This window comes from Triticum urartu, chromosome 5A (genome assembly GCF_056163025.1).
Source record: "Triticum urartu cultivar PI428250 chromosome 5A, HENAU_Tu73, whole genome shotgun sequence".
NCBI lineage: Eukaryota > Viridiplantae > Streptophyta > Magnoliopsida > Poales > Poaceae > Triticum > Triticum urartu.
This window is the reverse complement of record NC_141877.1, coordinates 161,021,003-161,038,865: the sequence shown is the minus strand read 5'-3', so window position 1 is coordinate 161,038,865 and position 17,863 is coordinate 161,021,003.

Sequence of the window (17,863 nt, the reverse complement as noted above, 5' to 3'; positions counted from 1 at the left end):
GTGGTGTTTTTCGTCGTCATTCTCGGATTTGAAGACCGAAGAAGATTTTTCTCTCAATGTTGTTTGTTCTATTGAAGATTCATGGGTCTAGCTTCATGGTATCCTCTCATAATTGTTTTCGATTGCGAGAATTCTTTTCACCCATCTGGAGCAATTCAGGAGTCTTTTTAGTTTGATTCTTCGGAGCCCATCATCTCAGAATTATTCATTCTCAGCATTCCTCTCTCTTTTCCCAATCATACCGGTGCTTCATTCAAGTATTCTCTAATCAGCTTGGGATCTCTTCGTTCACTTGCATCTAAATTCTCTCAAGTATCTTCATTCATTTTCTAATTATTACCGGTGTTTGGCTATATTTTCTTCATTTGTTTTCAATTCTTACGGTGGTTCATTCAAGATTTCTCTTCCTCCGTTATCATATCAATTCATTCGTTGTTTCCAAACCCCACCGGTGGTTCCATCAAGACCTTCCCAAGTTTGCGCCATATCTATCTTAATCCTTTCTATGACAATAAGTAGTATGCCAAATCCGCTGCTTGTCATCAATTTAAATTGATGAAGCATACGCATAACGTAATTCGTATTATTGTTTCATCCAAGTGATCTAGTTTTCTCTTTCAAGAGTTGTTCATCATGTCACATTTCTCGGTTCGAGATGCTTCATCTTTTCTTTTCCAGAGTTCCAAGTTTACCGCATTATCTCATCACGAAGCTCCATCTAAATCATTGCAAGGATTCACCTTGTGTTTTCAACTTCTCTTTCTTTCTATCATCCTTTTATTACCGGAGTTCTTCATGAAGGCTCAAGATGGTGGTTCGTCAAGGATTCTTGTCATTCTTCAATTCCTCTTCAAGATCCCTCTTGAAGTTAAGTCCCACCAAGTTTTGCTCTAAATTAAACATGGTCCTCAACACATGTTTGTTTTGAGGAGTTCAAGTATTCTTCATCGTGCATTCCAAAAGTGCAGTTCTTCATATCTTATCTTTTGAGGTGGCGTTATGTCACTCTTCACAATTTCCCTTCATGTTTCATGATTCATAAGTTGTCTAGAATGAGATAGTTAAACCCATCAATTTCTTCGAGCATGAGCTCTTCTCAATCAATCAATCTCTTCATTGGAGCTATCTTGGGTTATATTTCACCTAAAGCTTTCCCTAAGGATTGTTGCTATTTATGCTGCTTATAAATGACCCAAGTTCTTCATTCATCCTCCCGGTGATATAAGTTTCTCGTCTCCTTGTTGATGTCATGATGTAGAGGGATAAACTCATGCAATATGATGAAAACCCCATCGTGTTATCCTCGATGGCAACAATACAATACGTGCCTTGCTGCCCCTACTGTCACTGCGAAAGGACACCGCAAGATTGAAGCCAAAGCTAAGCACTTCTCCCATTGCAAGAAAGATCAATCTAGTAGGCCAAACCAAACTGATAATTCTAAGAGACTTGCAAAGATAACCAATCATACATAAAAGAATTCAGAGAAGATTCAAATATTGTTCATAGATAGACTTGATCATAAACCCACAATTCATCGGTCTCAACAAACACACCGCAAAAAGGAGATTACATCGAATAGTTCTCCATAAGAGAGGGGGAGAACATTGTATTGAGATCCAAAAAGAGAGAAGAAGCCATCTAGCTACTAACTACGGACCCGTAGGTCTGAGGTGAACTACTCACACTTCATCGGAGGGGCTATGCTGTTGATGTAGAAGCCCTCCGTGATCAATGCCCCCTCCGGCGGAGCTCCGGAATAGGTCCCAAGATGGGATCTCGTGGATACAGAAAGTTACGGCGGTGGAATTAGGTTTTTGTCTCTGTATCTGATCGTTTGGGGGTACGTAGGTATATATAGGAGGAAGGAGTACGTCGGTGGAGCAACAGAGGGCCCATGAGGGTGGAGGGCGCGCCTGGGGGGAGGGGGGTAGGCGCGCCCCCCTACCTCGTGGCCTCCTATTTTGTGTCTTGACGTAGGGTCCAAGTCACCTGGGTCTTGTCCATTGAGAAAATCACGTTCCCGTAGGTTTCATTCCGTTTGGACTCCGTTTGATATTCCTTTTCTTTGAAACCCTAAAACAGGCAAAAAAAACAATTCTCGGTTAGGCCTCCGGTTAATAGGTTAGTCCCAAAATAATATAAAATTGGATAATAAAGCCCAATAATGTCCAAAACAGTAGATAATATAGCATGGAGCAATCAAAAATTATAGATACGTTGGAGACGTATCAAGCATCCCCAAGCTTAATTCCTGCTCGTCCTCGAGTAGGTAAATGATAAAAATAGAATTTCTGATGCGGAGTGCTACTTGGCATAATTTTGATGTAATTATTCTTAATTGTGGTATGAATATTCAGATCCGAAAGATTCAAGACAAAAGTTTATATTGACATAAAAATAATAATACTTCAAGCATACTAACAAAGCAATCATGTTTTCTCAAAATAACATGGCCAAAGAAAGTTATACCTACAAAATCATATAGTCTGGCTATGCTCTATCTTCACCACACAAAGTATTTAAATCATGCACAACCCCGATGACAAGCCAAGCAATTGTTTCATACTTTTGACATTCTCAAAACTTTTTCAATCTCCACGCAATACATGAGCGTGAGCATGGATATAGCACTATAGGTGGAATAGAATGGTGGTTGTGGAGAAGACAAAAAGGGAGAAGATAGTCTCACATCAACTAGGCGTATCAATGGGCTATGGAGATGCCTATAAATAGATATCAATGTGAGTGAGTAGGGATTGCCATGCAACGGATGCACTAGACACTACTAGGAAAAGGGCTAAAGATGAAATTGACACTAATGGCGCACCAGAGAAGTGGTGTGCCACTACTATTTACTAATGGAGCACCACGTGAAGATACGCCATTAGTGTGTAAGACACCAATGGCGCACCAGGCACAAGGTGCGCCACTAGTAACAAAATGTTTTTTTTTCATTTTTTCAAACATACTAATGGCGCATCCGGGAAAAGTGCGCCATTAGTAGTTGCGCCATTAGTAGTTAGAACTACTAATGGCGCACCAACCGTTGAGTGCGCCACTACTGTATTCTTTTTTTCTTTTTTGCAAAACTACTAATGGCGCACCGTCGCATAGTGCGCCATTACTAGTTCAAACTAGTAATGGCGCACTGTGCCACGGTGTGCCATTAGTATAAAAATTATTTTTAATACTTTTTTGCAAAACTACTAATGGCGCATGTATGTGTGGTGCACCCTCCCCCGCTCCACCCCCGCCGACGAGCACCCTCCGCACCTGCCCCCGCTCCACTGCCGCTGACGAGCACCCCCCGCACCCGCCCCCGCTCCACGCCGCCGATGAGCACCCCCCCGCACCCGCCCCCGCTCCACCGCTGCCGACGAGCACCCGCCGCACCCTCCCCCGCTCCACCGCTGCTGACGAGCACCGCCCGCACCCTCCCCCGCTCCACCGCCGCCGACGAGCACCCCTCGCACCCGCCCCCGCTCCACCGCCGCCGACGAGCACCCCTCGCACCCTCCCCCGCTCCACCGCCGCCGACGAGCACCCCCCGCACCCGCCCCCGCTCCACCGCCGCCGACGAGCACCCCCCGCACCCTCCCCCGCTCCACCGCCGCCGACGAGCCACCCCATATATGTTACTCCCAAAAGCATATAAAGTTTGTCAAATTTTGAGCTATGGATATTTAGTTATGATTTAAACAAGTTTGAACATATTTAAACACAAATAAATATCAAACAGCATTTTAAATGTTGTTAACATGGCAACAAACTGCATATTATTTTTCTACATGAAATTCTGAGCATCTAGCATATGTGACATGTTATATTTGGATGCATGCATAAAAAGATATGCGCAAAGAAAAAAATGCATAGAAACAAAAATTGGGGAGCATGGGAATCGAACCCAGGACCTCCCAGTATCTGTGCTGCGTGCTGACCAGTCGGGCTAGTGTGCGTGTTCTATTTCGGATACGGTTAGGTGGAATATAACCTGAGTTCTTGAACTGTAATAAAAAATTTGTACTAATGGCGCACCTGGGGGTGGTGCGCCATTGCTGTCGTCGTACTTATGGCGCACCAGGGGGAGGTGCGCCATTGCTAACCCTCCCCCACTCCACATGTTCCCCTCTGGCCTCTCTCCCTCCCCCACTCGACCTAACCTCGCCGCAGCCGCCCACGCGCCCCCGCCGCCTCCCTCTCCCCTTCGTCGCCTCCCTCCCGAGCCTCGCCTCCCCCCCCCGAGCGCCGCCTCCCTCGCCTCGGAGCCGCCCCGCCCCGAGTTCCACCAGGAGAGGAGGCCCCACGTCCACCAGGAGAGGAGGCCCGCGACCTCCCCGCCGTCTATCCCCGCCTCCCCCAAGCTCGCCGTCTCTGCCCTTTGTCGTCTCCGCTCCGGCCACCACCTCATCGTGGTCAGGTAACCCTCCTCCCTCTGCCTCTCTTCTCCTCTCTTCCTCCTCTCCTCCCTCCCGGCCATGCCCTCTTCTTCTCTCTTTTGCTAGGTTTAGGTCAAATCCCTCTCGAATTTAGGTCAAATTAGGTTCAAAAAATTGTGGGAGCAGTGCCTAGCAAACATGAATAATTAGTACTCCATGTGCATTGGAGTACTTGGTACCTGCAAGATTTGGACACACTGAAAAAATGCACTGGACACACTGAAGAAAAATTTTGTGTCCAGTAAGATTAGAGAAAATTTTGTGCTAATGGTGTGCTGGTAGAACGCGCAATTTTTGTTAGTTCGTTGCCATGTCATGATAGGACATTCAGCTGTTTCTATTGTTCACAATGCTCTGAATTTGTGTGCCAAAGAGAGTTTTCTCTGAATTTGTTGTTCACAATGCTCTAATGGTTTGTCAGTGAATGGTGGTGCAATGGTGGCCTCTGTTTCAAATATTTCAGCAATTACTTGACCATAAATAAAAAAGAAGATTTGGGGATGGTAACTCCTGTGTGGTTTCTATTAAATTTAAAATAGTGAGGGTGTCATTTTCATCCATTCATCTCTTTCTCTAGCTTGTCTAAAAGTTATGTTTACAATATTGCTGCATTTTCTAGAACAACCACCACACTATAATATTTCATAAGATGATGATATAGTTAAGAATATTACTTAAGGTATGCTTCTGAATATTGTTGTCCACAATGTCTTCTCGCCAAACGCTTATCCATTTAGGAGCCATGGTCATAAGCAGTCTGCTTGAGGGTGGTCTTCCACAACATATGGAATTTATCCATCTAATGTAGTCAATAGATGTTGTCAAGTGATTGTGTCATGGTTTTGGTTCTGTTTTTAAAAAGGAAAGCCAGTTGTTCAGGCTTCAGGAAAATATTTTCTCAGAATATTACTGCTAAGCCCAAGCTTGTTAATCATGTAACTTGAGAAAATTATTGGAGTAGATCAAATTCAGCCATTATAATGTTTGATGCCTGCATCAACACTTCTCTGTACTGCATGCGGTTGTTATAGTTGAGGGTCAAAAGTAGAGGTTAGATTTAACATGATTCGCTAGTGCTTTCATCACTTGTGTGGTGATTGTCTTGGTCCTTTTCATTTTTGTCATGGCATTCTTGAGGTGCTGATGTGTCTGAGGGCATGAACCATGATTGGGTTGAGTTCAGATTTCATTAGATTAGATGGATTATCAGAACTTGACGTGGTTTTCCACTTAGCTATCTGAATTGAGAAAAAACATAGCTTTTGCTGTCTCTGAGGCAAAACTTGCTACTCCATATACAACTAATACTACTACTAGACAAGATACTACTCCATATACTACTAATACTACTACTGTATTTCATTTCAAAGTTCAAAATGCTGGTACTAAGATTTTCATTTCCAATGAGTGATGTTTTTCCTAGCAGTAGAAAAAACATAGCAACTTCTCTGATGTTATAAAGTTGTTCTTATATGGGTGAAACTTCACTTGTTTTTAGGCTAGTGTAGGGTGTTGCTTCTTCTGTATGGGCCAACTATGTCACAAATAAATTGTTCCTTCTTCTGTATTTGACAAGTAATGACTTGCAAAGATGATGATCATCTTGCTAGTTTGCTGGGTTTTGTCCCCGAGAGGCCCTTGAGTTTGCCGGAATGTCGATTAACTTCCGTTGCGGCAAATTCGGGTACTCCATATGTCCTATTTTCAGCAAAGGTCATGCTGAAATTTTCCGTGAATTTTAGCATGACTTTGCTAAAAATAGTACATATGGGGTACTTGCGACTAATGTTGATTATCTTCTGCTCAAAATTTATGCTGCTATAATGTTGTAAGGGTACTAATTGGTCTATTCTGCTGCTTATCAAAGATGGGGGGAAGCAGCCACCGCCGCTCTGCCTCACCGGAGTACGAGTTGGATGCTTTTGAGTTCTTCACTATCATACTTTCTTCTTCAGTATCAGCCACGAGGCAGGTATATAAAACGAGAGATCTCCCCTTCACCCATCTCATTATGATAACTCTATTGTTTGCTACATCACTCCTTGTCCCAAATTGCAGAGGCTGCCTGACGCTTTTATGAAGATGCTGGGTGAAGATCCGCCAGATAATGTGAAGCTCCGACAGGCCGGCAGCGGGGTTCGCAGGCTATGGGACGTGGAGTTGGTGATCGAGGAGGGCCACATGTACCTGTGCCGTGACTGGGAGAAGTTCTACAGTGCCTACGACCTGCGGACCGGGTACTTTCTTCTCTTGAGGTACGACGATGACGCCACAATGCTCATCGTGAAGGTTTTCAACAAGACTATGTGTCTCATGCGCTATGCTGAACACGAAGATGCCAGTGCGTTCTGCCTCTTCTTATTCCTCCATATTTGGCTTTGTCTCACATCGATTGTTAACGGTCATTGTTGCATTTGTACAGGCAATGGGAGCAGCAGCAGCGACACTGGCTAGAGCCAAAGCAGCAGCGATTATGGCTGTAGCAAAAGCAACAGCGATTCTGGCCTTAGCAAAAGTAGCAGCGATTCTGGCAGTAGCGAAGACAACAAGAAGGATGATCTGGACTGGAGTGGGGGAGAAGAGGAGCAGAGTGGGGATGAGGAGCTGCAGGATGACGATGGGCATCAGGCTGAGGATGACCTAGCGCTGGTGGTGGCTGACCAAGGGCAAGAGATTGTGGTGGCTGACCAGGTGCAAGAGATGGTGGTGGCTGACCATGGGCAAGAGATGGTGGTGGCTGACCATGGGCAAGAGATGGTGGTGGCTGACCATGGGCAAGAGATGGTGGTGGCTGAGGGTGGCCTCGTGATGGTAGTGGTGCCTGACAATTACCACGCACCGGTGGTGGCGCCGGCGATCCCACAGCTGGGCGACATGACCACGCCAATTGTGGTAGAAGACTACATCCCACAGCTGCCTCCATTGCCTCCACCGCCTCGCCACTCTTGGTGCATCAGGCTGAGGAAGGAGAAGGAGAAGAACAATGAGAACTGAACTATGTCAGGTATGTCAGATCTCCAAAATGATATATATATATATATACTTAGTTACCTATTTATCTCTAATATGCTTAGTTTCCTATAGGTTAGCTCCAAAATTACTTATGTTAGCACAAAATGATCAAGTTTACATAATAAGCTTATAGTCTTCTTCTTATTCTTCTTCTTATCCAAAATGACATATGTTAGCTTCATTTTACCTAAGTTGGCTCTAATATGCTAACGTAGAGCTTATATGCTTAGTTTCCTATAGGTTAGCTCCAAAATTACTTATGTTAGCACAAAATGATCAAGTTTACATAATAAGCTTATAGTCTTCTTCTTATTCTTCTTCTTATCCAAAATGACATATGTTAGCTTCATTTTACCTAAGTTGGCTCTAATATGCTAACGTAGAGCTTATATGCTTAGTTTCCTATAGGTTAGCTCCAAAATTACTTATGTTAGCACAAAATGATCAAGTTAATATAATAATCTTATAGTCTTCTTCTTATTCTTCTTCTTATCCAAAATGACATAGGTTAGCTTCATTTTACCTAAGTTGGCTCTAATATGCTGACTTAGAGCTTATATGCTTAGTTTCCTATAGGTTAGCTCCAAAATTACTTATGTTAGCACAAAATGATCAAGTTTACATAATAAGCTTATAGTCTTCTTATTCTTCTTCTTCTTATCCAAAGTGACATAGGTTAGCTTCATTTTACTTAAGTTGGCTCTAATATGCTAACTTAGAGCTTATATGCTTAGTTTCCTATAGGTTAGCTCCAAAATTACTTATGTTAGCACAAAATGATCAAGTTTACATAATAAGCCTATAGTCTTCTTCTTATTCTTCTTCTTATTATTCTTCTAGTCTTCTTCTTCTTCTCTTCTTCTTCTTCTTCTTCTTCTTCTTCTTCTAACTTCTTGTTTATCATTTTGCAGATTTGATTTAATTCACGGAAGCTTGCATGGATGGAGTGCTTCTTTTCCATTTGTGTTTTTATTTTGTATCAATGTGAAATTTTTGTGAGTTGATGGATAACGGTGTTGAATGAACATTGTGAAACTTTTGTAATATGTAATGATGGAACTATGTGTTGGCTATGTATGTATATATGATGAAACTTGTGTGTTGGATATGATCTGGTGGACGCAGGTAACATCGTTACATATGGCCCCCTGTATGTAAGCTAAGCAGATCTGTGTTGTATGTTATCTCTAATATTTTTTAACCTGTGAAAATATCAGAAATTAAAAAAATCCCTAATATTCATACTAGTGGCGCACCACACAAGACACTAATGGCGCACTGTTATAATCACACTAATGGCGCATCACCCAACAGTGCGCCATTAGTATGCCAAAGCACATGGTTAAATATGGCCCCCTAGGAGGCATACTAATGGCGCATGGTGTTCTATACTAATGGCGCAATGCTCGGTGCTCCATTAGTATACTAGATACTAATGGCGCACCGGTGGTGCGCCATTAGTAAGAAATACTAGTGCCATGATACTAATGGCGCACCAGCAGTGCGCCATTAGTGGGCAAAACTGGTGCGCCATTACTAGCCCTTTTCCTAGTAGTGAGAGCTATAAGTATATGCAAGCTCAAAAAGAAACTAAGTGGGTGTGCATCCAACTTGCTTGCTCATGAAGACCTAGGGCACTTTGAGGAAGCCCATCATTGGAATGTACAAGCCAAGTTCTATAATGAAAAATTCCCACTAGTATATGAAAGTGACGAAATGAGAGACTCTCTACTATGAAGATCATGGTGCTACTTTGAAGCACAAGTGTGGTAAAAGGATAGTAGCATTGCCCCTTCTCTCTTTTTCTCTCATTTTTTCTTTTTTTTATTTGGGCCTTTTCTATTCTTTTTTTATGGCCTCTTTTCTTTTTTTTCGTCCGAAGTCTCATCCCGACTTGTGGGGGAATCATAGTCTCCATCATCCTTTCCTCACCCGGACAATGCTCTAATAATGATGATCATCACACTTTTATTTTCTTACAACTCAACACTTACAACTCGATACTTAGAGCAAAATATGACATTATATGAATGCCTCCGGCGGTGTACCGAGATATGCAATGACTCATGGGTGACATGTATGAAAGAATTATGAACGGTGGCTTTGCCACAAATACGATGTCAACTACATAATCATGCTAAGCAATATGACAATGATGGAGTGTGTCATAATAAACAGAACGGTGGAAAGTTGAATGGCAATATATCTCGGAATGGCTATGGAAATGCCATAATAGGTAGGTATTGTGGTTGTTTTGAGGAAGGTATATGGTGGGTGTATGATACCGGTGAAAGGTGCGCGGTATTAGAGAGGCTAGCAATGGTGGAAGGGTGAGAGTGTGTATAATCCATGGACTCAACATTATTCATAAAGAACTCATATACTTATTGCAAAAATCTACAAGTTATCAAAGCAAAGTATTACGCGCATGCTCCTAGGGGGATAGATTGGTAGGAAAAGACCATCGCTCGTCCCCGATCGCCACTCAATAAATAAATCATGCTCCGACTTCATCACATAACGGTTCACCATACGTGCATGCTACGAGAATCACAAACTTTAACACAAGTATTCTTCAAATTCACAACTACTCAACTAGCACAACTTTAATATCACCATCTTCATATCTCAAAACAATTATCAAGCATCAAACTTCTCATAGTATTCAACACACTCATAAGAAAGTTTTATTATTAATCTTGTATACCAAGCATATTAGGATTTTAAGCAAATTACCATGCTATTTAAGACTCTCAAAATAATATAAGTGAAGCATGAGAGATCAATAGTTTCTATAAAACAAATCCGCCACCGTGCTCTAAAGAATATAAGTGAAGTACTAGAGCAAAACTATATAACTCAAAATATATAAGCGAAGCACATAGAGTATTCTAACAAATTCCAAATTATGTATGGCTCTATAAAAAGGTGTGTACAGCAAGGATGATTGTGATAAACTAACAAATAAAGAGTCAAATCATACAAGACGCTCCAAGCAAAACACATATCATGTGGCGAATAAAAACATAGCTCCAAATAAAGTTACCGATAGAAGTAGACGAAAGAGGGGATGCCTTCCGGGGCATCCCCAAGCTTTGGCTTTTACGTGTCCTTAGATTATCTTGGGGGTGCCATGGGCATCCCCAAGCTTAGGATCTTTCCACTCCTTGTTCCATAATGCATCAAATCTTTACCCAAAACTTGAAAACTTCACAACACAAAACTCAAAGTAGAAAATCTCGTGAGCTCCGTTAGCGAAAGAAAACAAAAGACCACTTCAAGGTATTGTAATGAACTTATTATTTATTTATACTGATGTTAAACCTACTGTATTCCAACTTCTCTATGGTTTATAAACTATTTTACTAGCCATAGATTCATCAAAATAAGCAAACAACACACGAAAAACAAAATCTGTCAAAAACAAAACAGTCTGTAGTAATCTGTAGCTAGCGCAAGATCTGGAACCCCAAAAATTCTAAAATAAATTTATGGACGTGAGGAATTTATATATTAATAACCTTCAAAAATAATTAATTAAATAGATCTTTCCAAATAAAAATGGCAGCAGTTCTCGTGAGCGCTAAAGTTTCTGTTTTTTACAGCAAGTGTAACAAGACTTTCCCCAAGTCTTCCCAACTGTTCTACTTGGCACAAACACTAATTAAACACAAAAAAACACAACCAAATCAGAGGCTAGATAAATTATTTATTACTAAACAGTAGCAAAAAGGAAGGAATAAAAATAAAATTGGGTTGCCTCCCAACAAGCGCTATTGTTTAACGCCCCTAGCTAGGCATAACAAGCAAGGATAGATCTAGGTATTGCCATCTTTGGTTGGCAATCCATAAGTGGATCTCATAATAGATTCATAAGATAATTTAATTTTCTTTCTAGGAAAGTGTTTCATGCCTTTCCTTAATGGAAATTGGAATCTAATATTTCCTTCCTTCATATCAATAATTGCACCAATCGTTCTGAGGAAAGGTCTACCAAGAATAATAGGACATGAAGGATTGCAATCTATGTCAAGAACAATAAAATCTACGGGAACATAATTCCTATTTGCCACAATAAGAACATCATTAATTCTTCCCATAGGTTTCTTAATAGTGAAATCCGCAAGGTGCAAATTGAAAGAGCAATCATCAAAATGACGGAAACCTAACAAATCACACAAAGTCTTTGGAATCGTGGAAACACTAGCACCCAAATCACATAAAGCATAGCATTCATGATCTTTAATTTTAATTTTAATAGTTGGTTCCCACTCATCATAAAGTTTTCTAGGGATAGAAATTTCCAATTCAAGTTTTTCTTCATAAGATTGCATCAAGTCATCAACGATATGTTTAGTAAACGCTTTATTTTGACTATAAGCGTGAGGAGAATTTAGCACGGATTGCAACAAGGAAATACAATCAATCAAAGAGCAATTTTCATAGTTAAATTCCTTGAAATCCATAATAGTGGGTTTAGCAACATCTAGGGTTTTAATTTCTTCCATCCCACTTTTATCAATTTTGGCATCAAGATCAAAAAATTCCGAATTCTTGGAACGCCTTCTAGGTAAAGGTGGATCATATTCAGTCCCATCATTATCAAGATTCATATTGCAAAACAAAGATTTAATAGGGGACACATCAATAACTTTTAGATATTCATCTTTATTTTCATAGGAACTAGAAGAACACGCTCTTATAAAGGCATCTTTCTTAGCACACATCCTAGCGGTTCTTTCTTTGCACTCATCAATGAAAATTCTCATGGCTTTGAGAGACTCATTGATATCATGCTTAGGTGGAATAGATCTAAGTTTCAAAGAATCAACATCTTCTATCAACGTTCCTAGCCAAGTCATCAATCTTAAGCAATTTTTCTTCAATCAAAGCATTACAATTCTTTTGCGAAGTAATAAATTCTTTAATATTAGATTCAAAATCAGAGGGCATCTTATTATAATTTCCATAAGAATTTTTGTAGGAATTTTCATAAGCGCATCCATCTTTCCACTCAAAACATTAATTTCTTCTATCGCATGCACCTTTTTATTAGTAGATCTTTCAGTATGCCATTGAGAATAATTAACCATAATATTATCTAGGAGTTAGTAGATTCTCCTAAAGTTATTTCCATAAAAGTGCCTCCCGCGGCCAAATCCAAAAGATTTCTAGAAGCAAAATTCAATCCGGCATAAAAATTTTGTATAATCATCCACAAATTTAAACCATGAGTAGGGAAATTATGAATCATTAGTTTCATTCTCTCCCAAGCTTGTGCAACATGTTCATGATCAAGTTGCTTGAAATTCATAATATCGTTTCTAAGAGAGATGATCTTAGCGGGAGGAAAATACTTAGAGATAAAAGCATCTTTGCACTTGTTCCATGAATCAATACTATTTTTAGGCAAAGACGAAAACCAAGCTTTAGCACGATCTCTAAGTGAAAAAGGAAATAGCTTCAATTTAACAATATCATTATCCACATCTTTCTTCTTTTGCATATCACACAAATCAACGAAACTATTTAGATGGGTAGCGGCATCTTCACTAGGAAGGCCGGAAAACGGATCTTTCATGACAAGATTCAGCAAATCAGTATTAATTTCACAAGATTCAGCATCGGTAAGAGGAGCAATCGGAGTGCTAATAAAATCATTGTTGTTGGTATTGGTGAAGTCACACAATTTAGTGTTATCTTGAGCCATCGTGACAAACAAGCAAACTAACACACAAGCAAACAAAAAGCAAGCGGGCAAAAAGAGGCAAATGGGAAAGAGAGGGCGAATAAAACAACAAGGGTGAAGTGGGGGAGAGGAAAACGAGAGGCAAATGGCAAATAATGTAATGCGGGAGATAAGATTATGTGATGGGTACTTGGTATATTGACTTTTGCGTAGACCTCCCCAGCAACGGCGCCAGAAATCCTTCTTGCTACCTCTTGAGCACTGCATTGGTTTTCCCCGAAGAGGAAGGGATGATGCAGCAAAGTAGCATAAGTATTTCCCTCAGCTTTTGAGAACCAAGGTATCAATCCAGTAGGAGGCTACGCACGAGTCCCTCGCACCTGCACAAAACAAATAAATCCTCGCAACCAATGCGATAAGGGGCTGTTAATCCCTACACGGACACTTACGAGAGTGAGATCTGATAGATATGATAAGATAATATTTTTGGTATTTTTGTGATAAATATGCAAAGTAAACTAAAATTAAAGTAAAGGCAAAGGAAATTACTAAGTAGTAGGAGATTAATATGATGAAGATAGACCCGAGGGCCATAGGTTTCACTAGTGGCTTCTCTCGAGAGCATAAGTATTCTATGGTGGGTGAACAAATTACTGTTGAGCAATTGACAGAATTGAGCATAGTTATGAGAATATCTAGGCATGATCATGTATATAGGCATCACGTACGAGACAAGTAGACCGACTCCTGCCTGCATCTACTACTATTACTCCACTCATCGACCGCTATCCAGCATGCATCTAGAGTATTAAGTTAATGAAAACAGAGTAACGCCTTAAGCAAGATGACATGATGTAGAGGGATAAACTCATGCAATATGATGAAAACACCATCTTGTTATCCTCGATGGCAACAATACAATACGTGCCTTGCTTCCCCTACTATCACTGGGAAAGGACACCGCAGGATTGAACCCAAAGCTAAGCACTTCTGCCATTGCAAGAAAGATCAATCTAGTAGGCCAAATTAAACTGATAATTCAAAGAGACTTGCAAAGATAACCAATCATACATAAAAGAATTCAGAGAAGATTCAAATATTGTTCATAGATAGACTTGATCATAAACCCACAATTCATCGATCTCAACCAACACACCGCAAAAAGAAGATTACATCGAATAGTTCTCCACAAGAGAGGGGGAGAACATTGTATTGAGATCCAAAAAGAGAGAAGAAGCCATCTAGCTACTAACTATGGACCCGTAGGTCTGAGGTGAACTACTCACACTTCATCGAAGGGGCTATGGTGTTGATGTAGAAGCCCTCCGTGATCGCTGCCCCCTCCGGCGGAGCTCCGGAACAGGCCCCAATATGGGATCTCGTGGATACAGAAATTTAGGGCGGTGGAATTAGGGTTTTGTCTCCGTATCTGATCATTTGGGGGTACGTAGGTATATATAGGAGGAAGGAGTACGTCGGTGGAGCAACAGGGGGCCACGAGGGTGGAGGGCGCGCTTGGGGGGGGGGGGGGGGGGGGGTAGGCGCGCCCCCTACCTCGTGGCCTCCTCTTTTGTGTCTTAACGTAGGGTCCAAGTCTCCTGGGTCTTGTTCATTGAGAAAATCACGTTCCCGAAGGTTTCATTCCGTTTGGACACCGTTTGATATTCCTTTTCTTTGAAACCCTAAAACAGGCAAAAAACAACAATTCTGGGCTGGGCCTCCGGTTAATAGGTTAGTCCCAAAAATAATATAAAAGTGGATAATAAAGCCCAATAATGTCCAAAACAGTAGATAATATAGCATGGAGCAATCAAAAATTATAGATACGTTGGATACATATCACCCATCATCCCATTTTTGTCAAAGATCATGTTCTTTCCTTTTGCTTATCCATTCAACCGGAATGTCGTGCCCTCTTTTCACATTCTTCCCACTTTGTCAAGTTTTACCTCCCTTCTCAACCGGAGTGCTGTCTGAAATCTTTCTTACCCATTGTGCCTTTCTTTCAATAGTTCCGGAGGCAGTGTGTTGTTGACTTCATCAAGTATCCTCTCATCTTGTCAAATTCATGTTCAATTCCTTCCATTTATAGTCGGAGTGCTGTCCAAATTATATCATTGCTATTCCTTCTCTATCTTGTTTTAACCGGACTGTTGTGTCTCTAATTCCTCTTCTAACCGGAGTCTCATCCAAGTGCTTTCATTTTGCCAAGATCATATTATTGCCTTCCATTTCTAACCAGAGTTTTGTCAAAATTGATCTTTATCGTTCCTTGTACATCTCGTTTCAACCGAAGTGCTTTCATGTACTTATTGTCCATTGAAACCCTTTTTCTTATGTCTTTCAACCTACAAGGTTCTAGTAAGGTTCCTTGTTCCTATTTTCTAACAGAGTGTTTTTAACTTTGTTCATCCTCGTTGCATTCTTTCTTTCAATTTGTTCAACCTCTCAAGGTTTGTGGTTTCACTTGTTTGTCCAAGAAGCAACTTAGTTACCTCTTCTCTTCCTCTTCCATTTCCCTCCGGTACCATCCTAGATCTCGGGACGAGATCCTCTCGTAGTGGTGGAGTGTTGTGACGCCCCGAGACCGACGCGCCAAGTGTCTTCCAATTATTTGTTGTTGTTGCCTTGTCATCCACTTGTGTGTTGCATCTTGTCATGTCATCATGTGCATTGCATCATCATGTTTTCCAAACTTGCATCCGTCCGGGTTCCCCCAGTAACGTCCCTTGTCTGTTCTGAGCCCAACCACACTGTCATGCTGCTGTTGGAGCCCTCTTCCTCAACCTCTCCCTCCTCCTTGTTGGACCAAGGTGGGAGACGTCCTCACTCTGTACGTGTGTTGAACGCGGAGGTGCCATCCATTTGGCGCTAGGATCTTCGGTGATTTGGATCACGTCGAGTATGACTCCATCAACCCCGTTCTCTTGAACGCTTCCGCTCGTGATCTACAAGGGTATGTAGATGCACTCCTCTCTCCCTCGTTGCTAGATGACTCCATAAATTGATCTTGGTGATGCGTAGAAAATTTTAAAATTCTGCTACGTTCCCCAACAGTGGCATCATGAGCTAGGTCTATGCGTAGTTACTATGCATGAGTAGAACACAAAGTAGTTGTGGGCGTCGATATTGTCAATTTGCTTGCCGTTACTAATCTTATCTTGATTCGGCGGCATCGTGGGATGAAGCGACCCGGACCAACCTTACACGTACGCTTACGTGAGACCGGTTCCACCGACTGACATGCACTAGTTGCATAAGGTGGCTGGCGGGTGTCTATCTCTCCCACTTTAGTCGGATCGGATTCGATGAACAGGGTCCTTATGAAGGGTAAATAGAAATTGGCAATTCACATTGTGGTTTCGGCGTAGGTAAGAAATGTTCTTGCTAGAAAACTATAGCAGCCACGTAAAAACTTGCAACAACAATTAGAGGACGTCTAACTTGTTTTTGCAGCAAGTGTTTTGTGATGTGATATGGCCAAAGGATGTGATGAATGATATATGTGATGTATGAGATGCTCATGTTCTTGTAATAGGAATCACGACTTGCATGTCGATGAGTATGACAACCGGCAGGAGCCATAGGAGTTGTCTTTATTTATTTATGACCTGCGTGTCAACATAAACGTCATGTAATTACTTTACTTTATTGCTAAAGCGTTAGCCATAGTAGTAGAAGTAATAGATGACGAGACAACTTCAAGAAGACACGATGATGGAGATCATGATGATGGAGATCATGGTGTCATGCCGGTGACAACGATGATCATGGAGCCTCGAAGATGGAGATCAAAGGAGCAAATGATATTGGCCATATCATGTCACTATTTGATTGCATGTGATGTTTATCATGTTTTACATCTTATTTGCTTAGAAAGACGGTAGCTTAAATAAGATGATCCCTCGTAAAAATTTCAAGAAAGTGTTCCCCCTAACTGTGCACCGTTGCGAAGGTTCGTTGTTTCGAAGCACCACGTGATGATTGGGTTTGAGAGATTCTAATGTTCGAATACAACGAGTGTAAGCCAGATTTACACACGCAATACACTTAGGTTGACTTGACGAGCCTAGCATGTACAGACATGGCCTCGGAACACAGAAGACCGAAAGGTCGAGCATGAGTCGTATAGAAGATACGATCAACATGAAGATGTTCACCGATGTTGACTAGTCCGTCTCACGTGATGATCGGACACGGCCTAGTTAACTCAGATCATGTTATACTTAGATGACTGGAGGGATGTCTATCTGAGTGGGAGTTCATTGAATAATTTGATTATATGAACTTAATTATCATGAACTTAGTCTAAAATCTTTACAATATGTCTTGTAGATCAAATGGCCCAGGTTGTCCTCAAATTCAACGCGTTCCTAGAGAAAACCAAGCTGAAAGACGATGGCAGAAACTATATGGACTGGGTCCGGAACCTGAGGATCATCCTCATAGCTGCCAAGAAAGATTATGTCCTAGAAGCACCGCTAGGTGACGCACCCGTCCCACAGAACCAAGACGTTATGAACGCTTGGCAGACACGTGCTGATGATCACTCCCTCGTTCAGTGCGGCATGCTTTACAGCTTAGAACCGGGGCTCCAAAAGCGTTTTGAGAGACACGGAGCATATGAGATGTTCGAAGAGCTGAAAATGGTTTTTCAAGCTCATGCCCGGGTCGAGAGATATGAAGTCTCCGACAAGTTCTTCAGCTGTAAGATGGAGGAAAA